Raw genomic sequence first — 12,146 nt, 5'->3', positions numbered from 1 at the left:
CCTTGCACTGGCTAGCCAGAACCACAACTCCCTCCTTGAGACATACCTTCTCTTAATTTTTGAGACCTATCATTCAGGTTCAAGCTAAAGAGAGTGCAACCACTGCTGAAGAGGAAAGCTTCTTCCCATCCATTTCTAACCACCATGAAACAGAAGGGGGGATGAGACACTATAGTGAAATTTCACTTTTAGGGCAGATAATACTGACCTGTATAATTATACTGTCTGACAGGGAAGACCCCAGTGCACTGGGATTTCCTTACTACTAACATTTATTTCCCCAGAAATTACATCAGGATAAAGGAACACTGTCCAGGGAGCATGATCTCCAGCAATATAATGGCAAATCTTCTTAACAGTAAGGTGGCAACAGGGGACAAACTTACCGCTTTTCTTCATTACAATTCCCTATCCAAAGCCTTTAACTATGGTAAAGCCTATTGTATTCTCCATCAGTCATGAGAAGTTGTCTCATGAATTGCTTGCATCTCCCTCCCCTGTGCTCAGAGATCTCTCCACACACTGAAGCCAGGATGGCAATTTCTTTGCATCATAAATGCTGTGCACCACGACATACAGGACAGGCACAGGAACACTGACCAGCAACACTCATTATTCATAGATACCACTTGGCAAACACATGAGGAGTCAGAGACCATGGCTGACTAAGCTCACATTGGTTTCCTTTCTGAAAAGCAATTTCTGCACTCCAAGGATAAAGTACGTGCTAAAAACCACAGCTTCAGCTCTAGAGCTGCTGATAGTTACGCCCTGGCACTTGTTATCAGCAGCACTACCTGCATGAAGCCAGGTGCATGAGGATATTCTGAAAATGGTGTCATAGTACATGTATTCCCTTCCAAATAAACTCAGAAAAATATACCTAAAATGTGCCCTCAGCTCTGCTTCTGACTCAGGCTAGAAAGTTTTTACATGTTTAAAGGTAAATATATTAGATTCTCCTCCACTAAAGAGAAGCTTCTGGCAGCCCCAGCTGAACTGGGGCAGAGGATTCAGGCCTGCTGGTGCCTGGCACATTGGAGACAGGCCTCAAAGAGCATGTTCATCTGAAGAGCTCAATATTTCAAGACAGTATTGCCACAGGAGCTTCAAAAATGTGCTTCTGAGGCAGGAGGACTTACTAGGTGTCCATATTTAAATATAACATGCCACGAGCAGGCCATAGCTGCTGAGGGCAGGTGGTGAGCCCACCCAGTGGCCACAACGCTGCTCAGAGGGATGAAGAGCGGCCACAGCACGCACACCGCTTCACTGCTGTGGAGCCACACCGTGGGTGAGCTCCTTGAAAGAGTCTGAAAGAACATAATGTTGTGAGCAATGCACACGCAGTCAGACACTACATAATAACAAGGTGACAAATGACTAACCTAAATTCAGTAGGCAATACCAATGGATTATTTCCTTTTTAATGTTACAGCTTGGCTTACTGGGATTTCAATGACACAGTTTGCACATGAATCGTTTAATATTAAGGAGCAGTTACTGATTCTTCTAGAAGCAGAGATTTTATCTTACCATTTAAGCTATGGTGAAAAGGGTGCTTATTTACTGCAGTTTCTCTCATATAGCGTTCAAAGAGCTTAGTTGTTTCAATGTTAACCTACATTATTACTTCATCTGAGGTTTGCAGAAAAACTCTGCTGTTGTTTCTTTTCAGGAGCCTATGCCCAAACTTTCAGGTTGGCAGCCATTTCAAAGCAGTTCCTCTAGGTTGGGCATGCACTGCAACAAACTTTCTTGTGATGAATCAAGAATCAGGTTAAAGGAAATTTCAACAAGAACATCAGACATCCGTTCCTTCTATTAGCACAAACACAGATCAAGTGTGGCACCTCAGTAAATACACCCACAAAGCAAAACTAAGGAGAAAAGGAAAAATGCCTAGAGAGAACAGAAGGCCTTGTGTTATTGTTGACTCTGTGTTTGGGCCCCACAGCTTGTCATCACCTTAGTACACAGTATTTGCTGGTAACAGCTCCGCATAGCTCTTCTGTAAAAACTTTTATCACAGGATTTTTGATTACAATCCATTGAATTATTGTCTTGACATTCTCCTTCTTCATCTATATCCTCTCAAGAAGTATCTGGACTGCAAGCCTTACAACTAATAAAAAGGTACAGGGCTGAATAAGGACCTGGACTCAAAACCTTTTAAAAATCTTAAAATGAAGTTACAAAGCAGTATTAAAGACATGCATTGTCAGCTGTTAGTGTTTAAAGATTCCAGACCATTGTATAAACCCAATTCTAGCCAACATCTTTATAAAATAAAACAGGTATTTCATATTTTCTAAGAAAGATCTCTGGAGTGCCAGAAGTGAAGAATCTAAAAGTGATCACAAGACTTTTATTATTATTATTATTTATTTATTTAAACTTGGGCTAGATAAAGAGGATTTTTAATCTGTTACATTAGTAAACTGAAACAGTAATGACTGGCCACCACCACAGGTCCTAAACAAGTCACATAGCCTCCTCCTGTCCTACCTTCAAAAGCAAGAGTCAAAACACGGCCCAGTTTCAGAATTAGCTGACTCAACAGTGCACTGACCAAGGAGAGCTCAAAGGCTGCCCTTTCACAGCTCAGGTTTTACCAACAAAAACTGAGCAGACACATCAACAATTACTCCTGTTCAAAGCTTCACCGCAGTCAGCTCAAAGACCAACTCATCAAATGAAGATTAAATGTTACTGTGCAATCGTACAACTCAGAAAGCAATGCACTGACTCTTGGACTGTTCTGCCTAGACCTTTATGAAGGTGTTTCCCATACTCATCAAGAGAGCTGATTCCCATAATGCTGCCCAGCATAACGCTTGTTCTGTCACAGAGGTTTTAAAAACAAGACCGATGGCAGTGAAAGGATTTAGATGCTGTAAAAGGGAAAAACCTCAAATCAAAATGACCAGACACATCCAATTCATGGGACAGGAGAAACAGAGTCTCAATTACACAATTTTATCCCCTTCCTTCCATGAGAAAGTTAAAAAAATAAATAACAAAAAATGAGATAACTGTAAATCATTAGTGAAGCATATTCTTCTGTTTTTCCTTTTCTGATACTATGTATATAGTCAGACATAGCTAAACATTTCTTGTCTCCTGCATGGAAAGGCTGCATAGTGGTGTTTCAGTCTGCTTTACTTACTAAATGGATTGGCTCATCTTCAACAGAAATACTATCATTAATAAGCATGCTGACATGAAAAAATACCTAGAAATATCATAGATCCTTTTTGTGCATCTACATTACTACCACAATAAGTATGTAGGTGACCTAAATGTATATGTGGATGAGAGAAGCATCTTTAAAAGACATTTCACATATTGAGTTTTTGAGTGGTAGGTACTGTAGAGACACAGGGCTAAATTTATCCCATATGGAACTCAATGTTCTTTTTTCTCTTGAAATCTGCAAGAATAGGTTCAGACTGTACTTAGATCTCCATGAAAGGTAAAATACGCAGGAAGAATAAGAACAGCATTAGGTATGTTTCAACAACCACTTAATCACATACACACATATAAAAAAAAAAAAAAAAAAAAAAAAAAAAAAAAAAAAAAGGCAATAAAATATAAAACAAAGTCTGTTGACTTTCTTAGATAATGGTTACCTCCCCACCCCAAACCCTACTTCTAAAGTTTCTCTTTCACCGGTATTCTCTCAAGCACTCTCCCGTTTTGCACAAAAAAACGAGTTATCTTAAATTGCTTCAGAGACACAACAGGGACAATTAAGAGTTTATTGGGTATGACTGAAATCCAGGTGCAATGTTTCATTCTGAGGAAGTCTTTACAGGAAAGTCCTGCACAACAGGTTCAATGAGAGCGTTATATCCAAGAAAGCCCTTCTCACATGGAAGCTTTGGACATGAGAACTGTTTCCCATGAGGTCAATCTTTCAAAGCATCCTTATACCAGCTTTATGATATAGTTCTTGGAAGTACCAGTTCTCTACCACAGAATTGCTATTTTAGAGCAAAATTTACAATACATGAAATAGCACAAGTGATGTATTCAGCTTTTGGTACCTGATGCCCTGAAAAAATTGCTACACTGGCTGGAAGCAGTCCTTGAATAGGAAGGTACACACTATTCACAGCAGGTGCACAGGAGAAATACCCACACATGTACATGCACATTCCTACCCTAACAGGCCAGTTGTCTGCAATATTGCAGACATCCACTATTTCCACAAAGTACAAGATTTTGTGGTTGTTTGTTTCCTTTAAAGGTTAAGACACATGACCCCAGATTTGGGTTATTTCTGTCTATATGCTTTCAAGTGCCTGGATAAGCATAATATTGTTTCCTTGCTCTTTTCCTCATTTTTAGAGGTACCTGTTGGGAATGACAAAGTAACACACATAGCTTCATAATATACATATGAGCTACTCATATAAAAATGTATTACATTTCTAAATAAATTCCCAAATCCATTTTCATTATTAAAACAAAAACAAAACACTATTGCATAGCCTACATCTGTTGATCATGTATTTATTCTTTGAGAAATATACATAAAGATTCACCTTGTCCCCATAAAAGTATTTTCTTACTCTTTCATCCGAAGGCAGTGGGTACACATTAAAAAAGACTGTAAAATTTAGGTTTAAATCCACAGAGGTCACTCAAATTTCTTAAATACTGCCAAGCATTAGTAGCGGAAAAGTTTAAGAGCAAAAACGCAAAAAGTACCTTCTTCCAAGATATCAAGGGTCTGCCTTTGAAATGCATCTTGTCTCTCCTTTTCCTCCTCATAGTCATATTCAAAGCTTTCCTCTTCGTTTCCTGACATTGCTGAAATTGTCCCAGATGGACCCAGGACTATGCCTCAGTCTCACAGGCGAAGGAAAGTCATTCCCTCTGCGGCTGTACCCCTGGGGAGAGCAAAGGAAGGCCTCCGCAGAGCGGGATACCATCTTTCCTCACTCACATACTCAGCCAGGGAGCTCCCGAGTGACTGCGCTTGTCCTCAGTGCTGCAGCTTCGCCTCGTACAGGTTGGGCGGAGGAGGGAAGGGACCATCTGTCTAATAATTGACAGAAAATGCACAGTTGTTCCTTGCACCACCTCTGAGGGCGTGCAGCCTGTGCTCAAGGGCTCTGTTAGCGTATTCCAGACACAGTAAGCAGGCTGACGGTCCCCTGCTCATCCCTCCCGGGCTGCCCTCTGCACAGCCCCTGCTGCTGCCGGCAGTGGTAGCTCCCCGCAAGCTTCGCGTCCTCCCAGCCACTGCCTGCCACACCTGGCCACGGGCGTGCACCCTTAAATCACCTCTCGGTTGCCTAACACCACACGGAAGGCATTGCACGGGACTGGGGAATTGCCTAAGGCTGCAGACATGCACACACTAAGCCCGCCTGGCAGAGAGATCCCGACGGCTGTGGCTACTGCCACTGTTCTTACAGAAAGAGTTATGCTCGTACCAAGTGTTTAACCAACATATCACATCAGCTGTAACATACCACTTTTTCTACAGTCATCTTTATCATATATTATGGGAAACAAAGTACCGCAAGCCCACATAGTGCACCCAGTGCATGTCCGAGGGCACATGCATCCCTTCTTTGTTCCAACAACAAACAAAACTCCTCGTACTAAACCTCACTACACACATGGGGCATGTTAACTTTCTTATTTAACTGTTTGCAGCTGTAGATACTTAATGTTTACCAAGTTGCCTCCCTTACTCTCAATAGCAAACAGACGCCCTTTGCCTTCTGCAGAAAACACCCCAACCTGCATTGTGGGGCAAAGCAGTCGTAGGTGAAGGGAGGGGACTGCACAGCAAAGGCAGCTCATTGCCCCCAAGAGGACATTGTGACCAGGAAGACAGAAAGACAGACAGACATCAGAAGCTGTCAGTCCTCTGGAATACACCCAGAGGAGACAAGGGAAGCAGAACCTAACAGCTGAGGTGACAGAGGAATGGCTTCTTGGTAGTTTCCCTAATGCCATTTCTCTAACAGTGTGAATGTAGGAGACAGTATGAGATGGGAAGGCGCTAATTTTATACAATCATGGTGAATTATTCTGTTTTAATTTTTTGAACTCTTGATATTTATATACAATATTATAGTGTTAACTATTATTAAGTTGCCAATGGATAGGAAATACCCAGAGGTGATTGCTGACGAAAGGAACACTCATTTCTGAATGAAGATCTTACCTATTACTCAGGTTTAACGACTTGACCTTTGACTGCCAAAATTTATTGCAATATTAGTCAGCAGAAACAGCCTAAAGAACTCATCTCAGAAAAAAAAAAAAAAAGAAAAAAAGTATTGTCCCTTCCTCTCCGTATCATGACATTAAAAGATGTCATTTTAAGAGTAATGTGACAGGATTACTTCTAGTTTCTGATTTCTTAAAACTTTACTCTCTCTTCAGTTCTCCCCTGTAACCACAAACTGAACTCATTAAATATGTGTATTACTTATAAATAAATTATGTATCAGACAGTAAGAGTCTTCGGTACCCACTTGCCTCCAGCATTCATGACCTCAAATCAGTTCCAGGACTTGTGATCATTCACAAATATAAGCGAGTGTGTAACAAATACAAATGCTGACAACACTTTTTCCTTGCGTGTTTTCTACTGTTCGTATTTCTCATTTCATTTCAGTTCAGGCCTTGGAATCCAAACCTGACACTTTTTTCAGGATGAGGCCCTGAAATAAATGAATCCAAGCCTCTCCTCTGCCATACTGTCTTTGAGTGTTTTTCCTAACAGGTTATCGCTATACTTCATTTGTTCCTCTGCAAAAACAGAATTGTTCAGATATTTGAAATGCACACACTTCCAGCTCAGCTGAACATTTATCTGCCATTATGTTTCAGCCAAAATGCCATACTTTGCAGGCTTACAAGACTGGATATTTAAAAAAATGCTAATATTATTCAAAAAGGTTCAAATAGGAGACATGATACACATTTGTTATAATTACTGGGAGTGCTCAGAAAAAAAAAAAAGTGTGTGTGTGGGGGGAATGGGAGCACGTAATGCAGCATTAATTTACCACTTTCCTTTGCTAAGTAGAGAATGGAAACTCAGAGAGATACCAAAACAAACTCAGACTATTTTAAGAGAATGAAAGAAGCACCTTTCAAATCTTAGGGAGCAAACATAACATGTCAACTTCACTGACATGTTATGGTTTTAGCATTCCTGACGAGTGTTCGACTATAGCTAAATAGCTAGTCTATAAGGAGAGCAGGGCAGCGTGTGTCACACCAAAACCAGACATATTGCTGCCCAATATGCACAACAATATGCATACAATAAATGAATATTCTCACATGCTGACTTTTGAACCGTGACTCATGCTACACAGACGGACTCTGACATTCAAAAACCAGAAGAAAGATAAGTGCTGCAGTACCTACTTTGTTAATATTGCTAAAGCATATGAGAAATGCTGATGCAAATTCATAATGGGTGGGGACAGAATGTGTGCTGCACCCTCACACTATCAACTCTTTTTCAGTCGTAATTTGCATTAATCTCTTTTAACAATGTGGGAATATTTACATGTCAACGATAGAGAGCCAGGTCTCCAGCAGATACCAGACAAGAAACAGCAATGGAAAGAAAAAAAGAAAAAAAAAAAAAGTGGTTCTGAAAACATAAAATCAGGGAAGATTCAAAGGAGATTTATAATATTTCCTGTAAACACCGACTCCGGGACTTAAAAGAGAATACCAGAATGAACACTGATTTTTAGGGGTTGCCACTGCAAAGTAAATTTGGCATATTTGCTGTTATTTACTCAGCACATAGGCTACTCCACCTTGTGTAAGCTGCTAAAGACATCCAACTCCTTTCACTTGCTGGGTGAATTGCAATGCTTGAAAACGCACGCACACACTTCTCGTGCAATGCTTGCACTAAGGTACAGACCACCTCCAGTATCTTTGCAACAAAAAAGGAAACACAAACCCAGAGTTAGCTTAAGGGTGAGGCTGGACACAATACAAATAAACCCGCTTACCGTGACTCATTACTTCCATGCAACTCCAGTGTATTCAAAACGTTTTAACCTTCCTTTATCAATAAAAACATCTAGTCTTTTGCACATAATCACCACAATTACACAGTAACAATAATGTTGCATTTAGAACAACAAAAAAAAAAAATCTCCATAAGCAAACAGCTCCTAAAAACAGTGGCTGAAACAGCAGCACCTGGATTTTAAGACATGTTGATGAAGAAAAAACATATTGTCATTTGGGGTGGGCTTTTCAGGGTGGTGGGAAAAACTGGTCACTGGACATGTGCTCTCTATTAAGATGTATAGTCAGACAAAGTTAGATTGTTCAAATGTTTGCAGGTTTGTACATTTGTTTGCAAAAAAGTACATTTCTACTTTATGCATTTCCCACTCTTTCAAAAAGTGCCCCCGAATTATCTTCTGTTGCTCAGCCAAAAGGACAGCAAGTAACTTTTGCAGGAAGAGAATGAAATGGGATAATGTTTATATGGAAATTTAGCAGATGAGCAGACTAAAGAGAAAATAATACCTCTATACTGAAAAATAAACCACATGAAGACAACATGCAAGTAGCAGTAGAATAGGTCTGACTGGATAAAGAAGAGAGTCAACAGAGGAACAAAGAAAAAGCAGTGACATGGCAAAAAGGCAGAAAACTAGGAAAAGTATATCGATGTTTGCATGAATATAAACAAGGTTCAAACATATTTATGAAGTATGGAGATAAGGGATGAAGGAGCGAAGCAAAAACAACCTGAATGAGAATTTCAGCCGCATACTTAGGGAGCAAAGGCTGTTTCGAAGATTGCATGCTACAAGCATCAGTAAGAGTCTGAGATGTAGATGGCATGCCCGCTGTCAACATGCAGAGCAAGACCAGAGTTACTGTGCCCACAGGGATCTAGACAAAAGAGGCTGATGTGTGAGGGTGATGAGGATCCATCAGAAATGCCCAACCAGCAGCCAAGCTCCTCTTGTAAGGCAAGTGCCACGGCAAGCGTATTTCAAGTAAAAAGCACAGAGCTGGCATTTTGAAGCTTCCTATAACTAAGGTGCACAAAGAAAGAACCATGGTGATCCAAGAGTCAGAGTTGCAGCACAGGATAGGAAATATTCTCCTAATGCTGCCTTTGAGCAAGAAGTGATCCAAAAAAAAAAAAAAAAAAAAAAAAAAAAAAAAAAAAAGGAAAGAACTAGGACACTGTCTCACATTATTTGCAAAGGCACACTGATATAAGCAAGACAAGGATAAGAAACTGTAGCTGGCAGGTCAAGGAGAACAAACATTAGCACTGTTAATTATTGTCCAGTTAAAGAGAAAGTCCAGGAACTTGTTGATACTAGTTCCAATGGAGCAGACAATAGAAGAGAGAAGCTCTGAACAGTAACTGCAAACAGAACAAGAGATGAAAACATTTCAATAGGAGTAAAGCACAGGCAGGAGATACAAGATATATAGAAGAGCAAAAGCAGACCAAGAAGTGCCAGAACAACCATGAAAGTCACTCAGGCAAACACATAAGAGGTTAGAAGCTGTGGTGTGCATGAGAAATGGGAGAGACAGTGAGAATCCAGAAAGAAAGAAAGAAAAAAGGGATAAGATGCCATTTTCTCCACAAGAAATTGCTGAAACTCATGGGCAACAAAAGAAGAAAGAAAGACCCAATTACGCACAAAAAAAGTCACTTGGAATTGTAGGCAATGAACTCTTCGGCATTAAAGTGGAGTTGTTTAGCTAGAAATAAACAAGTAATGGGAGAAACCACACGAAAAGGATTTTGATCCAGGGTCAGCCTGGATTTCTCTTGAAAGCATTGTTCATCAAGAGGGTAGGGGAGGCTGGCCCAGGAGAGAGGCAGGGAAACAAGTGTATCCATGAAGATTTATACAGGTATCTGCAAAACTTGAGCCTTTTTTGTTATTAGTGCTGTCCATTTCAAAATCTGCTATGAAGATTATTTTCCTGTTCAAGTGCACACCCAGCACTTTTCCCCACCCCACTCCACCTCTACATTTCATTAATGCCAAGCAAGGTGACAACTGTCACTCGTATTATACAAAAATATTATACTGAAAAATGTATCTAAAAAGCACGGTGTAATATTTTTTACTCATTTAAGTTTCAATTTATTGCAGTTAGCTAACACTGGTGATTTAATCTTCAGGTAACGTAACCCTTTATTATTTAACTCCATCTACCCTTACCAAAAATAAACTGTGTAAAGGACCTTACATAAAGGGATTACTTTGTTATCTCAACCCTAGAGAGTCCTGACAGATTTGGAAGTTGTCGGCTTTGAGCATTTGTTCATCTGCTTTTGCGAGGTATTAAAAAGACCATAAATTACTGCCACCAAATGTGAGTTGAAGACATCATTACTATGGCAATCCACACAGAACTTCATTAAACCCGAGCTAAGAGACAGATTGACTTCTTTTCCTATTAAGTTAAACAACAGTGCTAAATCCTTACATGCTGGTGTCATTTTGGAATGCTTTTTCCTCCTCAAAGTACAAGAAACCACACACAGATAAAGGAATTAACAACATGAAATCACACCTTTTATACAGAAATCTGAGTCCCATCAGTTTTAACAAAGAATTCGAGAAACAATTTCATCAGAAGAGTAATTCTGTAGGACAACAGCTTGTGAGGTTTTCTATTAGTTTCTATGTACCACTAACTCCTCCCATGCTATATTTTCCAAAAATGGTAAATTGGGCAGGATTTATGATATAATGCACACACAAATCTGAGCTCCAGAGAGCCCATGTACAGCAGAGAAATAAGCTGTCTAACTATGCTTCATCCTGTCTTAAAATAGATATTCAAAACAGGTCAGCTGAGCCGCAGCTGCCTATCACTCTCTAGTGAATATAAATGGAATCCCAGGGAAATGAATCTGCTATCGACAAATACATGGCAGAAAAATCAAACGCAAGAGACAGGCATCTCATAAGATACCATATGCTCTAGGTTTTTGAAAGAGCTCTATTTCCTACAATGCTTTTAAGATGCCTTTTGTCTCCCACCAAAATCCGTATATCTTTCTCCTTCAACAGGAAAGGCTGATACTATTTTAAATCCAAATCAAAATGCCAGTATCAAAGGCCAAAGAGATTCCACCACTGCACCTCTCGAATTCTTCTCTCTTTCTCTCTCACAAGCTTCAACTGGGAGAAGAAGACAGCTAAAAACCATCAAGCTCCATTAAACCTTATGAGAGTGCCACATGAGGCTGAGACAGGACTGACAGCACTGTCATTCCACCCTGACAGAAAGGAATATTTTAATAAAATAATAATAAAAATGAAGCACTATGCCTTACCTAGAGGAGTGCTTTTTCGCTGTCTGCCTCGTAGAGAGGTGCTCACACCCAAGTGCTTGGGCCAGTCAGCCAGCACAAACTCTACCTGTCTGTGGAGATGTCAGCTCAGCTGGAAGAAGTATGTTGGGTGGGGGCTCAGCGTGCACCAAAAAACTTGTCAGCCCGGAATCAGCCCAACCACTGCAGTGTTCCCAAGGCCCTGATCCCTCAAGGTATTTAAGCTCTTGCCCAAGACCTGTTGTGGATCCCATTGCTGTGAAACTCCCCATGGTTTCTCCAGCGTTGCGCACACCTTGTGACCAAACTGACGAGCAAAGCAGCTCTCAGCTCAGATCTTCTGACATACCACACTACTGTGTAGTGATACTTTGACTAGACAAAGGATGATAAAAAGAAGAAAACAATAAGCCCACCTGTATTTAACCTGGGAAAAAAAAGAAAAAAAAGAAAAAAAAAAAAAACCACCTACAGCTAGAGTTTTTAGTGACAGTACAGCTGTTCTGTTTGCTGAGCTTCCAAAAGCAGGCCAGCCCCGCCTGTTACATCATGCGGATTAATCGGATGCTACAGTACTTAACTGGGGTTAAACCCAGAGGATAAAAGTTACATAATGGATTCAGTCCTACTAAAAGTAGTCAGATCCTTCAAATAAATATACGCCTTTCCTCGTGGAACACCTGGACAGGAATAATCATTGAAACCCAAGCAAAGTTCAAGTTGAACAACATTCAGAAATCTAGTACGGAGAAACAAATGGAGGCACATGCCACTCACACGATGATAATAGCCCATTCAAATTTTG

The 12,146-nt window shown here is 40.3% G+C and overlaps 1 protein-coding gene across 2 annotated transcripts in view; it reads right to left on the bottom strand.

The window, feature by feature from the left end:
- TRAK1 (trafficking kinesin protein 1) overlaps positions 1-12,146 on the bottom strand; it is a 54,013-nt gene that overhangs the window by 40,533 nt on the left and 1,334 nt on the right. The gene's annotated exons all lie outside the window — the stretch shown is intronic.

This window comes from Aythya fuligula, chromosome 2 (assembly GCF_009819795.1).
Source record: "Aythya fuligula isolate bAytFul2 chromosome 2, bAytFul2.pri, whole genome shotgun sequence".
Taxonomy (NCBI): domain Eukaryota; kingdom Metazoa; phylum Chordata; class Aves; order Anseriformes; family Anatidae; genus Aythya; species Aythya fuligula.
Note: the sequence above shows the minus strand (reverse complement) of the source record. Positions and strands in the feature narration are given on the sequence as shown.